This window comes from Arctopsyche grandis, chromosome 11, assembly GCF_051622035.1.
Source record: "Arctopsyche grandis isolate Sample6627 chromosome 11, ASM5162203v2, whole genome shotgun sequence".
Lineage (NCBI taxonomy): Eukaryota > Metazoa > Arthropoda > Insecta > Trichoptera > Hydropsychidae > Arctopsyche > Arctopsyche grandis.
Window position 1 is genome coordinate 17,445,072 of NC_135365.1, and position 17,400 is coordinate 17,462,471.

The following is a 17,400-nucleotide window of genomic DNA, read 5'->3' on the forward strand; positions in this document are numbered from 1 at the left end:
CAACACTAAATGATTATAAAACGCGATGCGCGACGTAAATATGGATCGATAAATCACCATTACTCATAACACCCTACATACCGAAAAATAATAAACATCGCCGGAGAGTGTGTGGGATTATTAATCTTCTATCGAATAAATAATTCATATGATCGGTGAATAGCAGAATTTCGCTCTGTAAATGGTTGAAGTTAATCTCCCGCCCCGAATGGGGCTGGGTGTTGTACATCGAATTGAATTAATTAATATTTCAAACCACTCTATTGCTACCCTCGATTACTCGAAAAACGTTTCACGGGCAATTCACTCAAAATACATTCCTGTTATTTGTAACAAATTGATAATTGGATTTTGTATTGATTTACGGTTTCGCGTATTAGCCTATCGATGAGGTGGCGAAGTAAGTACTTAGATGACTGTATCACGTTTGTCAATACATTGGTACCAATCCTTATACGTCTATCAATAAATTGATTCATATTTTGATTATACTATTGTTGCCGTCCTCACAATACGTGTTTCATTTTTTTTATTTATTTTTAGAATCTCGCCTTGAAATACTTTTAATCCATCAAAATTTTTCGGCACTTTGTATATGTAGATACATTTATGAAAAACGTCACATCATCGTGTATTTTTTTGAATATTGACGTCAATTTTCCATTATTCCATTGAATTCCGATCCTATCGATCTTCATATATGAATATTTATTTTTTCATTCCCCCTATTGATTCGTGAGTGTATTAAAAAAAATTATTAAGCCTAGGTACATACATTTGTTTGTTCGTGTAGTTTTTTTTTTGGAATCCGAAATATGAACAAAGTTGAGAATTTAATTTAAATTTTCGTAAAAATGGAATGTTTAGCCACTTGTACTTGTATTAAATTAAATTTTTGAAATAGTTTAAACGTGTATGTATGTAATTACAAAATTTTTTTTAATAGTAAACGCGTGTAATTTCAGACATTTAAGCCTAACAAACGTTTCATATTTTGAACACGTTCCTGGCAAATTCGGATTCTTTAGTGTTAATTCATGCAAAGATACACTCGTACATATTCTTGTATTTACATAATTAAACGTAGAGCAACTTTAATCTACGCTTGACAAACGTAGTTAGAAAATGGAGAGAAAAAAGAAACTGAAATTCCAATGAAAAAGTCACGTAGCTACGATAACAGACGATAGATAGATGAAATAAGTGTTTGAATGATACCCGAGAGAATTTAAAAGTGTGCATGTAGGTGGGTAGATGAAATTCAAAAAAATGTGTGGGAAAGTAAAATATGGAAACCAAAAGGGAGACGAATGAAAGAGGCCTTCATCCAGCAGTGGATGAAGAATGGTTGTAAATCAAAGATACCCAACCTTTTTCGGTTTGAAGATATTTTTTATTTAAATTTTCATGCGATTGAATTAAGAATCTTAGAATTTTTTTGTTGTTTTTAAAAGTTAAAAATATTTACAAATTTTCTTTAAATGTGAATATTTTTCTGGATTCAATACATTTTAATTGTATCAACGTAGCGTCATTTTGGAATTCAATCAATTGTAAACTTTCCACATCCATTGTAAATATCATTGCGATGGTTTTTGCTATGCCATGGATATTATAAGAAATTTTTATATTTATATTTAAAGATGATTATAAGAAACTTCAAAATGTATGGAATTAAGTAAAGTCAGTAAAGCTTTTGCTAAATTAATCTAATATTTATTTTTTTAAAAGCCATTCGTTTTTTTGAAAATAGGTAGCATTATGAGCATTTCTCTCAATAAAAATATTCTTATTTCAGACAATAAATCTCAAAACATAACAAAAACATATCCTTTGCTCAACTTCCTTACTTCATTGTGAATCACCAAATCTTTTTTGTCTCAAATTCTTCTCTGCAACGGTTGATACAATTTTTTTCTCTGAAACGCTTTATATGTAATAAAATTTGATATATTTTATTTTAAAACATTTAAATCACTATTATTAAAATATAACAAATGTTGGTTCGCGGTCACTCGATCGATCGCGATCGACCAGTTGGGAACCCTTGGTAAATGATGAAACCAGATACAATATTTTATTTTATTTTATTTTACAAAATCAATTAATCAAGCACACTCGTCTAACAGATTGCTCCAATGCGACGAGTGTGCTTAAAAGGTTAAGAAGTACAAAAGGAAAAAATACAAGTTAAATAAACAAATTATATGTACATATATACAAATATACAAATTAAATAAGGAAAAGATAACTAAATAAAACATGAAATCATAGTTAAAAACACTAACTCAACCTTTCTAAATGGTCGCGTCCTCCATAACTTAGGAAGAGGTGCAGAGAATGAAGAGAGACGTGACAAATGTCAACAGCACCATCCAGCGAATTAAAGAAACGGAGGCCGTGAGGAATGGGAGAATAACTAAATGCCACAGTTCTAGCCAAATGAGTGTGAAAAAGGGGACGATGGCGGGTCCATATCACACTCTCTGGAGCATGAAGGCCCAACTCAGCCAGGATAGACGGACAGGAGATACAGCCTCTAAATATGGAAAACAAGAACTTGATGAGGGCAACACTCCTCCTGTGGTCAAGAGAAGTGTAGCCGACCATACCCATGACGAATTTTGAAGGAAATAAGTATGGGTAAATCCCATATTGCTCCTTATAAAGCAGTCTGAGAAATCGTCTTTGGACAAGTTCAAGCTTCACAGATAGAGACTTAGTGTAAGGATTCCAGATCATAGAAGCGTATTCCAAGATACTCCTAACTAGAGCATTGTACAGCAATCTCAAAACAGCGGGATTATGGTAGTGTAGTGTATATATACATATAATACACGTGCAAGATTTTAAATCTTGTATGTATCATTTAAAAAACTTTTGAAACGGTTACATTTCCTTTGTGCTATGTACAGTAAATCTTACTTTGGAATTAAAAGGAAAACTTAATTTTCATTAGGACTCAAATATGGTGTAATAAAACTTAATATAAACCACAAATATTCCTAAAAGAGATAAATGCATTATATTTTTAGTGTAAGAATAAAAATATTATAGCACACTTCGATCGAAATCAATAAGACAATTAAAGATCCATAAAATTCCCAACTGTTACTGTTTGCATTATAGTCGCAGGCGTAGACGCGTTTTATCGCTATTTTTGCGGCTACAAAATTTATTATGTTTATTCGTAAGACGTCGGCACTAAAACGGTTAACAAATTGAACGCCACTAGGACATCACTATATCATTAATGCGACAGTGAATTTAGACGGTGACGACCGGCGGTCGAAACTCGATTTAAGATGCATCATCGTCGACCATTAGTGCTCGTTCGTCGTTCACGGTCGTCCAGCATCGAACCCGATGGACCAACCATTACCCAAAGGGGGTTAATGGAAAGGGGGAGTCATGATGTTTCGGTGGGTGGGTTTGGGGGGACGACAAAGTTCGCGTTTTGGCCGCAGAACGAGATCGTTCAGCTGCGAAGCGATGTCATGACGAAACCGGACAAATTGCGACCATTTCCTAGCTACGTGCACATCGACGCCACTGGCGACGCGTGACGGAATTAATTAAACTTCAAATTATTTTTATGGCGTTTTTATTGCCACACCACACTGTACCATAGCGCCAACAGCACGCGACACCATCACAGGATGGTATCCCATGAAGGATTTGCCGTTCAGTGATTTGGGACCTGCGGATTTAGAATTGCGTGTGATTCTCTACCTGAGACTTCGCTGAGACGAGCATTAGCTGCGACATGAAAATACTCGTGTATTTTTGCACGCTAGAATTGCCACACAAATATTGAATTACAAAAAAAGTCAAAATCACGATATTAAAATATCATGCGCCCGACAGAAATCAAGTCAAGAAATTGTCAAGTAGTTATATCAACCGTTAGCGGACAGCACAGCTTCCAGAGTTGCATCTATCAATGAGTGTCCATTTTACCACCCCATTTCCACCCACTGCCCTCTACCATCCTCTCACTACCTAAACGGCGATTGAATTAAGAATCTTAGAATTTTTTTGTTGTTTTTAAAAGTTAAAAATATTTACAAATTTTCTTTAAATGTGAATATTTTTCTGGATTCAATACATTTTAATTGTATCAACGTAGCGTCATTTTGCAATTCAATCAATTGTAAACTTTCCACATACATTGTAAGTATCATTGCGATGGTTTTTGCTATGCCATGGATATTATAAGAAATTTTTATATTTATATTTAAAGATGATTATAAGAAACTTCAAAATGTATGGAATTAAGTAAAGTCAGTAAAGCTGTTGCTAAATTAATCTAATATTTCTTTTTTTAAAAGCCATTCGTTGTTTAGAAAATAGGCAAAGTCCAACGTGGCAATAATAATCGGCAGTATTTAACATTTTGTGGCTTCACACACTCACTTCACAAATCACACTAAATAATATAGTTATCACTTTTTTTTTACAGTACCCCATTTAAAAGCTGTATCTAATGGTATTTTTTTTATTTTCCATGCAAATTTCATTCTTGTTACCGCCAATTTATTTTTTGACGTTTCAGTAAAGCAATGACTAAATCTATCGTACGATCGCATAATCTATCGTTCGATGACTTAATGTATATATTATAAAATATTTTTATGCGAAAAATATTTTATAATATATAAATTAAGTATATATAATATATGTATATTATAACTATAAACATTATCTAATATATAATTTCGAAAGAGACTTTGGTTGGTTAGTTCGTTCGTAGACGACACGTTCGATTTATTTTTAAAGGCACTGATTCGATTTTTTTCGATTCAAAGGATTCGAAGTCCCGGGGGACAAAGGCACCGAGGGCGAAGCCGCTTTCGTGCCGGGGGGAAGCCCTAGGGGGCGAAGGCTCCGGAGGCGCAGGCGCCGGATTCTGGTATACATTTAATTTTGAAAAAGACAGTATATATGTTTGTTTGTTCGTGAAAGTCAATTTAATAAAAATAACAAATGAGTATTCAAATAAATTTATATAAAATAAAACTGTTCAAATAAATTTAATAAAATGTTTACTATTATATTAGTCATGTTTAAGCGGTTTATATTACAAATACCGAGCGAAGCCGGGTAATACAGCTAGGATATAATATTTATATTTTTAAAAAACCTTTATCAGATTTATGTTAGTTTGTTTTTTTTTATCATCTGTAAGTGAGTTGGTAATTTTCTTATAAAAATGAACGTTTTATAGATATTGCAAATCCTGGAAAACAACTGGAAAAAGGTTCTCCTCGCTTTAATTTCGAGATGCAAAGTAACAATATTCGCACTGAAATGAATTCGCTCGTTCATCTCGCATCCGTTGCACATTGAAAGAAGGATAAAAGGAGAGGCCAATGAATCGTTTAATATAAATATACCCCGCATCAAAGAAGCGTTCCCCGTGGATACGAACGTCCAGAGGTCTTCTAGCATAATTGAAGATGGCCAATTTGACCTTAATTGCATCGAGTTTGCCTGCCTAGACGACGGGCGCGATTATTTAATTTGATGAAAATCTCGCTGTAACTACATGATACTACATGCATACATACATATATGTATGTACCTATATGTAACTCATACTTAATGAAATTCGTAAAACGACCGTCCATATCGACGTGCAAAATTCAGACGAATGTGTTCTCGAATGTCTAGTAGTCTTCTTCTAGTTGTGTGCGGTCTCGTAATTAAGTTTAAGTGTTCCGTATAAAACAGCAATAACCGGGAGTTATATTATTGCTCTGTGACATACTGTTGAATGGACCACCGTCAATTCTAATTTAACGGTTCGGTATTATGGACGTGACTGTACTACCTACGTATACACATGTATGTTTCTGCGGAAGTTAAATTTATTTTAGTTGAATGAACATTTGTTCGTTTTGACCGTAGTATTGCAATACTTGTAATAGGAATTCTGATCATTTTTACATGTATCAAAGAGTTTTTGTGCACACTTGAAGGATTCGATCGATGTAGCAATAATGCTTGATTCATTTAATAAAAACATTCAATGTTGCTTTTGAAGCCGAATGTAAAACTAAAACGGTTTCAAAAAAATGTAAATTTGCTGTATGTTCACAATCACGATCCTTCCATGAATGAAACTTTACCACTTGAAAGGGTGAATCATTGAATATCAAATAATTACAATGACATAAAACATCCCCTAGCCTCATTCATTTAGAGGTTAGTGAAAATTAAGTATACTGCCTCTTCATTGAGTACCGGAAAGTTCTAATTTTGCAGCTTTTTGAGATACATCTTGTGTTGCAATGTCGCCATAAGAGGATTTGGAAGCATCATCTTGCTGATTTGAAACTCAATGTGTTACCTATTTGTATATATTGATGAAATACATAATACGTAAGTAACAATTTTGAGAGATGTGGCATAAAGATTTATAATCTAATTTATAAGATACGAGAACGACACAACGTGAATGGTAATTCGTTGAATAGAAATAAAGGTGTATGTACATAGGTCTGCAGATAAAGAAAAATAAAACGAAAATCCTCTTCGTTGACAAATTCAAGTCTCACAAAAAAACATTTATCAAAAGTGCCATAAATCACTATGAGGAAATCAACGGTTTTATTTACATAGGTGTCTTGATCACAAGGAAAGGGGGATGCCTCATCAGATGATCAGAAATCCGCAGAAGAATAGACGCATGAACTCTCAGAAATCTGCGCAAGACGCACGAACATCTCCATCTTCACAAAGAGCTGGCAGTTTCAGAAAGACTTATATAAAGAAAAGGATTCTCTCCCACTTACACCATATTGCCAGGAAGAATGTGTACTGAGTAAATAAGCTAGTAGTCACCGGAACACTAGAAGGAAGACTAGAGAGAACGATCTCCCAAAAGATTGTCGGACCAAATTAAAAAAAACTGAGAGGATTGTCCCTAAGCTTTGCTTTCAACTTGGCACAAGACCGGGAGGAGCATCTCCATCCTCAAAGAGCTTACAGTTTCAAAAAGACTCCACAACATGTAAGAAAAAGATTCTTTCCTTACATACTTTAACCATATTTCCAGGAAGGATGTGGAGAGTGTAGAGAAGTTGCAATTCACCGGAACAATAGAGGCGAGGCGAGCGAGAGGATGATCTTCTATAAGATGGTCAGTTATTATATGAAAAAGAGTTGTGAAAATCATTGAAAAACATGTACATTCACAATAAATATAGACGGAACATTTATGGGAAAACACCAAAAAAATTACCTGAAAAGCAAATTTTAAAAATAAATGTTGAGGAAATATGACAATTCTTTATACAAGTATTGAAAACAGTTTTGATTGAACGCAATTTTATATTCAATAATTAATTATTATTATGAAATTTGATTAATTAAAAATGACAGTAATTAGTAAGAAACTTTCAAGCATCAGTGTCTGTCTCATTTAAAACAAAATTGACTGTTATTATTTAATTATACTCAACCACAGTATTGTATGATTGATAAGAACAATAAATTAATGAAATATACATATATGAATGACGCGCATTTAGCGCGCAATAGTCATAACTATAAATACAATACATATAATAATACATACGTATAGTGCTGTATGTATAAATATTTAAATTAAATTCAACTAATGATTTAATTAAAATTATTTACGATCACCTTCTACGACAACAATAAATAATAGACAATCGTCTTGCTGATAAGAATGACTTTTATTTTTCAGTTTAGGAATCAAATTGAAACGCGTTTTAGCTGCATCGGTATACGACAAAAATGTTGAATATTTACGGAAGCAAAATCGATGGTGAAACGGGTTTTCCTTGAATTCGTGCTATTCAAATTATACTTAGTTGTGAAATTCGACGATGATTACTACCTGTGAAGGTATTCGATGGTTAAATTTAAGTTTTTTTTCCTCCTATCGAAAAATAACTGACGTTCACGATTAATCCGAAGCACGTAACCTCGACAATTCAATCAATAACAACTTAATTTTATTATGACCCTTGAACTTTTCCAATGAATGCATTCAAATTACCGCTAGAAAAAGCAAGTAATTGTTAGACCTTCTACAATTTAATTAAATATACGCTACACATTATAAGCTGATTTATAAATACCGTATGCTATTTTTGAAACATTGTGATTAAGTGTTTATAATTTGAGTAATGTATAAATTCTCAAACATTCAAAGAAACAATTTGTAGACTAAATTAGTCAAACTTTACAAAGAACTACCGTGTAACTCAATTTGAGATGAATGTCAAAAGAGGTATCACTCCGAAACAAAGGTTTCTTTTGTGCTTTAAATTTTATACACAGCCTGAAAATTTTCTTTGTTTATTTTCGCGTCAAATTTCTCACATGAAAATTTTATCACCCTTTGAAAATGATATTACTTGGGCCGTAACAAATTTTATCACATTTGTTTGCGGTTTTTTTTTCTTACGCCTCTTCATTCCTTGTTTCGCAATGAGGTTCGATGCGCACCCTTTTTCCTTGATTTACTCCACTTTTCATGCAAACAAAAATATACATATTTATGAAAATGATACACGGGTAAGGTTTACGAGAAGTCTTAAAAATTTACCCTCGCCATTCTTCACATGGAGGTCTAACTTCTTTTTGTTACTTTTGTACGTAAACTTTTATCGGCTACGTGAAAGAAGCTTTCGCATTTGAATACGAGCGCTTTTCCATCATTTCAATTTTTTCCAGTGCCGAAAAAAAATAACCGGGAACACGTCTCCTTTAGTGAGTACCTATGTAAGTACAGCCAGAATTTACATAAAGTATTTTTGTACAAAAACATAAATTTTAATATTCGCATTCCGCGAAGACTCCACATTTGAATTTGCATACGAGTAGTACAATTTGAAAGCGTACGTGCATACATAATCATCTTTACCTTGTATCGATTAAGCTCGTATACGAGTTCATTATTATGATTTATTGTCGCACGGATACGTATTTTAGTTCGGCGGAGAGAACATAAAAAAAATGGCCTATAGTTTTTTGCGACACTCGAATATAGACTTTATAGCGACCTCGTAGTACCCGCACACAAACGCATCGACGTTATCAATCGTTCGGCCTGTCAAACCGGTATGATTTATGAAAAATGTTTTCCGACACGATTTTCCCCAAATTCACGAACGCCCTATCGTTTCAAAGTTTTTCCCGGTAAATGCGTGACGTTTTCGCGTTTTAATTGATATTTTGCACGAAAGGCGAAATTCTTCGCAAAAATGTTTGTTTTTCGCGTACGAAATCAATACGAAATTTTAAAGGTCAAACTTTCAACAAAGCCGTATAAATAATAATTTTAATAATAGCATACGCCAACCCAAGTGAGCTTTCAAATTATATCGTAGGAAAAATCTAACACAACCCCACGCACGACTTTCGTTATATTTAATTTCTTTTTAGTGTAAAATTGACTACTGTATAAATAAGGAAATGGTTTTGTATAATATGAGAGAACGGAAATGAAATAAAATGACACAATAAACTTCCATTTCCGATTCATTTCATTTTTTTTCTTTACAAAAAATGATAAATATATTTATTATATAATCGCCTCAATCTTTCTGTGTGTGTGTGTGTGTGTATGTGTTTGTATGTAAGTAACGCTTTCTGAAGTAAAATAGTCGTTTCGATTCGACATACGTCACAGTTAAAACACTGCCAACGTAATGTACGAATATAATAACGAATCAAGAAAAAACCGACCACAATGTATGTATGTATACTGTTTGCTATCAATATTTCGTCTTGGAAACTAGTGGCACGAGCATTTAGCGCCATCTACTGCAAATTAAATCATAATTATTTCTATTGTTGTTTTACATTGTTTATATGCAGGTAAGTAGGTACTTTTTATTTATAATACACCGATGAAATTTTCATCGGGTCTATCACTAGTACATACATAATAAACCTCATATGCGTTGGTGTCTATTATAAGTATTTTTAACTGATTTTTTACAAGGCTTTTCTATTTTTCACTTCGCTAACGATTCAGTATCAGTCTTCTGGTCGTTTAGAAACTTTGCCATTTTGCGCGGTTTGGTCAACGATGGAAATTTAAATCGATTCCGATAGTTCGATGGTGAAAAATAATCGTAATAAACTCGTCTTAATTTGCGTAATTTTTGGAGACGGTGACGTTTGATAGCTAGTGGCCTTATACATATGTTTGACTTTCCACCACCCTCTCGTTTTATCAGATCTTAATTGCTTAAACGCCTATAACTTTATTTAATTAGAAAATAAATCGTTTTGGCCTTCTTTAACTACTTATATCATTACAATATTTTGATCAAAGGGATTGGAAAGCAATAAAGTTTCAAACATAAATTAATTTTAATTAATACGAGCATCTCAAATTGCGTTCTCTCTAATGATAACATTTCCAATTGTTCATTTTGAATAAAAATTTTTTTAAAGAGGACTTCTCAAAGCAAAACTAATGCAAAAATAGTGTTTATTCTTCTAAAAATCACTACCAATCCCATACTTCATCTTACATATGTACATAGTTCCTCTTTTTTGCATGCGATCATCGTCATAATCTGACCTACATACATATTATGCATGTAAATTACTACTTATACTAGTCGTGCAAATTTCATTGAACATTGTTTCCTATTATACACATACATACATATGTATGTTAGTTATAAACTATACTAAAATCAAAAATATTTTGAATAATGAGAACGGCAAACTTAGATTTTAATTAAATTTCATTTACAACGCGCACAAATTTCGCTATGAAACGGGCGCTTAGTAAATAATTTCGGAAGCAAATATGTTAATATTCGGAAGCAAATAAAATTCGCACGAATATTTATGAACGTTCAGAAATTATTATTATTGACTGACAATTTGATGGGTGTTTAAGTGCTCATGTTAAAACCGATTGTGTTGACGTTATCCTGTAAATCGAAATATATCGAAATAGTTTACGAACAATTAGCAAATACTGTAGCGTATTAGATAAAACCATTTACCAATTACATAATTAATCTATAAATTTCAATTATATACATATATAAAGTGGTACTCTAAAATTAACGGAATATATTTTTTTACTTCTATAATTTTGCATTCAGTATGCAAAATTTATATTCGAATCAACCTCGAAAAACTATCTATAACGAAGTAATACTCATAGCAAGAACATACTTGAAAGTGCGGCACGGGATTCCATCTGTGATGGTATCTTTGTCATTGTTAATTCGTACCATTTTATTATTTCGACATGTTTCTCCCACATTAATTCCAATATAGGAATCACCTTTTTACATCACTGTGAAATCTATGTCAATAAAGAATATAATATCACAGAAAACACTCCACGGAGAGACGTTTGCGAAGGGAAGTGACGGTATAGATTTGGTGGACCAGCGTTTTTCTTTGGCATGTAAAAAACTATCTAAAAAAATAAAGTAAAAAAAGATGCTGTGTACCAGTTTCTGCGTCTGCACCTCTATTCTAAACATCTTCTGGAACTGGAATTTGAACTAAATTGTCATTTAAGTATTTCTATCGTTATTTTATAATGACAAGTAACAACGGATCATATAATTATGATTATTATTAGAAAAAAATGTGACGGAAACTATTTCTGCCTTCTCCATAAGCTTCTAAAAATATTTTATACAAACTTATGGATAAGACCCATAATTAAACATAGAAATCCCCCAATTTTCCATGACCCAAAATAATACAACGAGTGAAGTTCCGTTTGAAGACCGGGCTAGTTGATTTATATAAGAAAAAGTTGTGTACAATTCAATATACCTGGGAAAACAATGAACCAGAAGCTTTATCTAAAAAGTTTTGAAGCTGCTGCGCAAATTTATCTGTGGAAAGAGTCCCGAGTTTTATCAAACAAATAATTGGATCCTGCACCATGACAACGCACTCGTAAAAAACACGCAGCATGCAATTTCTTGACAAAAAAATGGAATAGCCGTTGTTTTTCAATCTCTATCTATTGATCTGGTCTGGCATCATGTGACATTTTGTTGTTTCCTCTGATAAAAAAAGTTGAAAGAAACTGAAAGGAAAACGTTTTGAAGATGAAGAAGGAATTCGAAAGGATATAAAGTTAAAATGTCCTAGGATTGTTTATTACGTCGAATGATAGATCATTTGAAGATGATTAAAATATGAGGGTCTTATCGATCACATTATGTCTGAAATCAAAGTTCTAGTTTTTAGTACACGCTTTTATCCAGTAAAATTTAAATTTATTTATTAAATTTTATTCCCAAAGGAAACGGATGAAGCAAACAACTTCGCCTGCTCGAAAATCTCGCCTGTATACCTATAAATTTTTATTCGAATCTGAGACGTACATATGCACGTATCCAAACGGAACTTTATAGTCTGAAAAGGTGGTATCCCAACGAAAACGAATATAAATCCGAACGTGAAAATGTCAGATTTATGGTGTCTAACATACTGTTTGCTCCCCTACATACTTACTTACATACATATATGCCTACATGTATCTGAATATACGTACATACATACGTAGGTCGTTGAAACGAAGTCTATTTACCTTTTACCCGAAGAAATCGTAGAAAATCGGTTTGTAAAAAAAAATCTTTGATATATTTTTTTATTTTTAATATACAAGTATACCAGTGTCTTCACAGGTCACCCCAATATGACACTGTGGCCAGAAAATACATAAAAGATATGAACACATGAGAAATAATAAAATAATAATAATAAAAAAAACAATAAAAATAAAACATGAAAAAAATTGTGCATAAAAATAGAAAATTAAAAATTGAAAGTTGAGAATTAAAAATTATAAATTGAAAAATAACAAATTGAAAATAATAAAAAATATATGTATATAGGTAAGTATATAAAATACGGATAGATTATCCGGTGAAATATTGAAAATATCGTGTGATTACTGACCAAATTCAAACAACGTAAGACTCGAGCAATTGGTGAAATATCAAGAACATTAGTTATTGCTTTAATTGTTTGGAACAATGGACGCAACCGATAATCAATGAGGCGAGAATGAATGATAATGAATGACTCCAATGAATGATAATCAGCATGACGCGATAAAATTCCATGAAGGATAATTTTCAAATAGAATTATTTTTTTGACACAGTCATACCCTATATTTAAATATATGTACATATTAATTCGTAAATAACATTTTCATTTTTCCAATACATGTGAGTAAATTTTTTAAAATTTAATTTAATGCCATGTTTTACAATTTATTATATACGTATATATATATGTACATATATTATATTAAGACTATTCAGCAAGATTTTGCTGAAAAACATTTTAAAAAATGCAGAAAGGAATATTTTTTATCGAACTATTATATACTCATGACCTACTTAAAAGTCTCGCTTGTATTTTGCTTAACCTAAATATTAAAACTGAAATCATTGCAAAAAATTTCTCTGATTAACATTTTCTAGTATAGTATTGTATGTAGGTGCGTTTTTTTAACTTTATTTTTAATATATTACTTAAATATTGAATTAAAAATCAACATCAACATTTATAGTTTAAATTAAATAATCGTCTTCAAATAAAAACATTAATGAATTCAGATATATCAATTCGTTAATTTTTTTTTTGACCCAATTTTATACCAATGCACGTAAATTGTCCATCTATTTCGAAATTTCCCGTGATCAAAGGCGAATAAAACCGCATATGATTTATAATATACGAACTGTTGACATTAAATTTTAACTACAGCTTTATTTTTCACCGTTCAAAATGTTTTATCTTGTTTATTGAGTTGAGACGTATAGTAAAATATAAAAATCGGGTAACGAGACATTTATTTAATTACATTTTTTCATAATTCCCCGTGCAGTTTTCGAATTCTCCAGCCATGTACTTTCTACATTCCATTCAACAGCGCAATAAAAGAATACGACCCAAGTTCTTGGCGAGTCATAAAATAGAAGATCGCTCTTAGCACGATAAAAATGCAAATAATTATCTAAGCTCAGTAAACTTTCGCAGAACAACGTCTTGAATTTTATTATCCCGGGGAGTTATAAATTTTTTATACATTTCGGTCGCCCCCTGAGGGAGAACAATTTCGTTTTTTCAAAACATCAATTTCCTATCATTTTTCATTTTAACACGTTCTATTTCGTTTTTTCGCGCAGGGAAAATTGTCGATATCACGTTATGATGTCGCATAATGAGACGCGGTCGTATAAGGGGCGCAACCTGACAGCTCCCCTAAAGTAGATGGATGATCCAGGGAGTCCCGTCGCTAACTATCATCCCCCTTATGAATTATGGGGATGGGAAAAGGGTTGGTTTTTATGCGTCCATTAACCGTCAGACCGTTTGTCTTTGAAGTTTTCGGCAACGACACAAGTTTATGTCCGTCGTCCATTACTCACGCTTCGGATTGGCGTACGAGACACGCCCTTAGCCCAGTTTTTTGTTTGTTTATTCTTTTCAATAACCTTATCAAAAATATACCTTTAATCGTACCGAAATCTCGATAGAAGGTTACGGTTGGCGAACTCGTAAGAATTACATGATGTTTTTTATTGACAGTAAGCCTCGTCGTTTTTTTCATTGACAACTTACAATATAATGTGTGTATACATATGTATAACTAGCAATGTGCTTATAATAAGTAATACCCGGTTAATGTGATAATTATTGTAATAAAAAATCCTAAATCTTACCGAAACCTAATATAAACCTATCCTAAACTTAACCCAAACCTAACCTAAGCCTAGCCTAAAGCTAACCTAAGCCTATATAAACTAAGCCTTAGCAAACTATTATAACTAATAACTAATTAATTTAATTGATCATAATGTACATATGTAAGTACATGCATATATATACATATGTATATACAAAATAGAAATTTCTTATCAAGTATTTTTAAATTTTTTTTTTTGAAACTTACATTCTGAAGAAATTGTATCGAAATTACTATAGAAAATGCTGTAAAAAAGTAATATTGCTAATATTAAAATTTATTTTAAAAGAATTTTTTGCCAGTGTCTTTGCAATTGCCCAAAACGACTCTGTGGCCAAACATTTAATTACTCATTAACATGAACTCAAAATTTTTATTGAAATATTATATAAAAAAAAATCATTTTAACAGAAATTTTTTTTTTAGATTTCTCTCTCAAACATCACAGATATACATATATGCACATTATATGAAATATAAGCATAATATTAAATGTTTGATTTATGACTAGTGGTTTTCATTTTTTTTTTATTATTAAATATTTCATTACGCATATGGCTTTAAGCATTTTTTTTAAATTAAGCTACGTAAAAAAATGTAAGAAGATACATACATATATATATATATATATATATATATATATATATATATATATATATATATATATATATATATATATATATATATATATATATATATATATATATATATATATATATATATATATATATATATATATATATATATATATATATATATATATATATATATATATATATATATATATATATATATATATATATATATATATATATATATATATATATATATATATATATATATATATATATATATATATATATATATATATATATATATATATATATATATATATATATATATATATATATATATATATATATATATATATATATATATATATATATATATATATATATATATATATATATATATATATATATATATATATATATATATATATATATATATATATATATATATATATATGCCAACCGCGATTTCAATATTGCTGTAACTATGTAGATGTTTGGACAAGATCGTCATTTATTGGAATGTATGTAATTGTATCATTCGCCGAAATCGAACTGGCAAACATTCAGTATGATTGAATGAAAATTCGCCTCGAGCGAGGATACTGCCATTTTCTATTTCACCTCTTTTTTTCCACGGCGAAAAAATCACAACCCATAAAAAAGCGGACAATGTTGAAAATATACGCACAGATCTTTAAATATATCTTTCTTTGATGGTTCACACGGTTGTGTGGGCGTTGTATTTTTTTTCAAATTCAACTTATTGATAGTATACGTTTCTTTTTTATTATTTTCCAGATACCTTCTAGTGTGAAATGACAGTGATTCCATCTCCGGAACCGGAAACACGAGACCAGTCGCCGGTTTGCCCCGTGGAGCAGTGAATCTGTTCGTTGACGGACGAATTTATTGAAAACTCGTCGCTTGAACGGAAAAAATAAATATTAAATTGTGTTCGTGTTTGTGTGTATGTAGTTTATGTGTCTAACACGTAAATAATAGTGTCTATTTGTGTATGAATATTTTTTAAAGTCAGTGTCTGTGCTCCCAGAAGGTGGGGACCACTCTCGGTTGGTGCGAAGCCAACTGGACAAACACGAATCGTATTAAAAATCGGTAAGTCATCAATTATACCTTTGGACACGTGCGTTTTTTCAGATAGGTTTATATTTTGTATCTGTTTCAATTTGTCGAGCAATTAATTATGTCGTAGATTAGTTCCTTCGCTCTGTTTGCAAACGTCCTACTCTTCTCTACATACATACATATATAAAAATAAACAGACGGTTTATGATATGTATGTATTTAGCAAATTATTTTATTTATATTCAATTTATACATATAGAACACTTATTTTTATTTGAATTGTTTATTTTATTAAAAAAAAATCTTATTGAATAAAATTCTACATAAACAATTTTTATGAAATTCTTGTTTAATATTGTACATAGCAGTGAGTCGGTAATTTTGGAAACAACTCAATAGAATCTATTTGAGAACGCTCTTGAGCAGCTGTGTGTCATTTATCTTTGATATTTTTCCAGAGACGATTCTTGTTTTCGCATATCAATTATGTCAATGGAGCTTGTGGTATGGCGAAAGTTATTCCGTTATAAATACAAATTTTTAATGTTTCCGAAATGGCTCACAAAATGGCCATGCGTTGATGCAAGAATAGGCTGGTTTACATTTAAAACATTCATCTTTATAATATATTAAACATGTATGCATTTATTTATGTTCGGCTGGACCGGTCCGAATGTCTGTATCGATACGAAGCCTTATTGTCTTCCACCGTACATATTTTTTTTCATCTCGAAAAAGTGACGAGACAGCCCATTTGAATTTCAAATGCATTTAAATTTATTTAAAAATAACTCAAAATTACGCTAATGTGAAAATCAAACGAGTTTCTGAAACAGAAGACGTCTTACGTGCGTATGCACCGACTAACGTTACCTACTAAAATTTATGAATTTATATTTAATATATTACAAGAACATTTAACTAACAGAATATATTGCCAATTGAGCTCTGGAATGAAACATGAGATCTGTATTTCTATTCCTCATAAATATAAATAAGCT

At 31.3% G+C, this 17,400-nt stretch overlaps 1 protein-coding gene across 1 annotated transcript in view; it reads left to right on the plus strand.

The window, feature by feature from the left end:
- The window catches only part of LOC143918729 (octopamine receptor beta-2R-like), a 204,395-nt gene that overhangs the window by 11,488 nt on the left and 175,507 nt on the right, over positions 1-17,400 (plus strand). Inside the window, exon 2 of the mRNA XM_077440749.1 lies at positions 16,112-16,429. The gene's annotated coding sequence lies outside the window, so the exon portion shown is untranslated. The remainder of the gene's footprint in view (positions 1-16,111; positions 16,430-17,400) is intronic.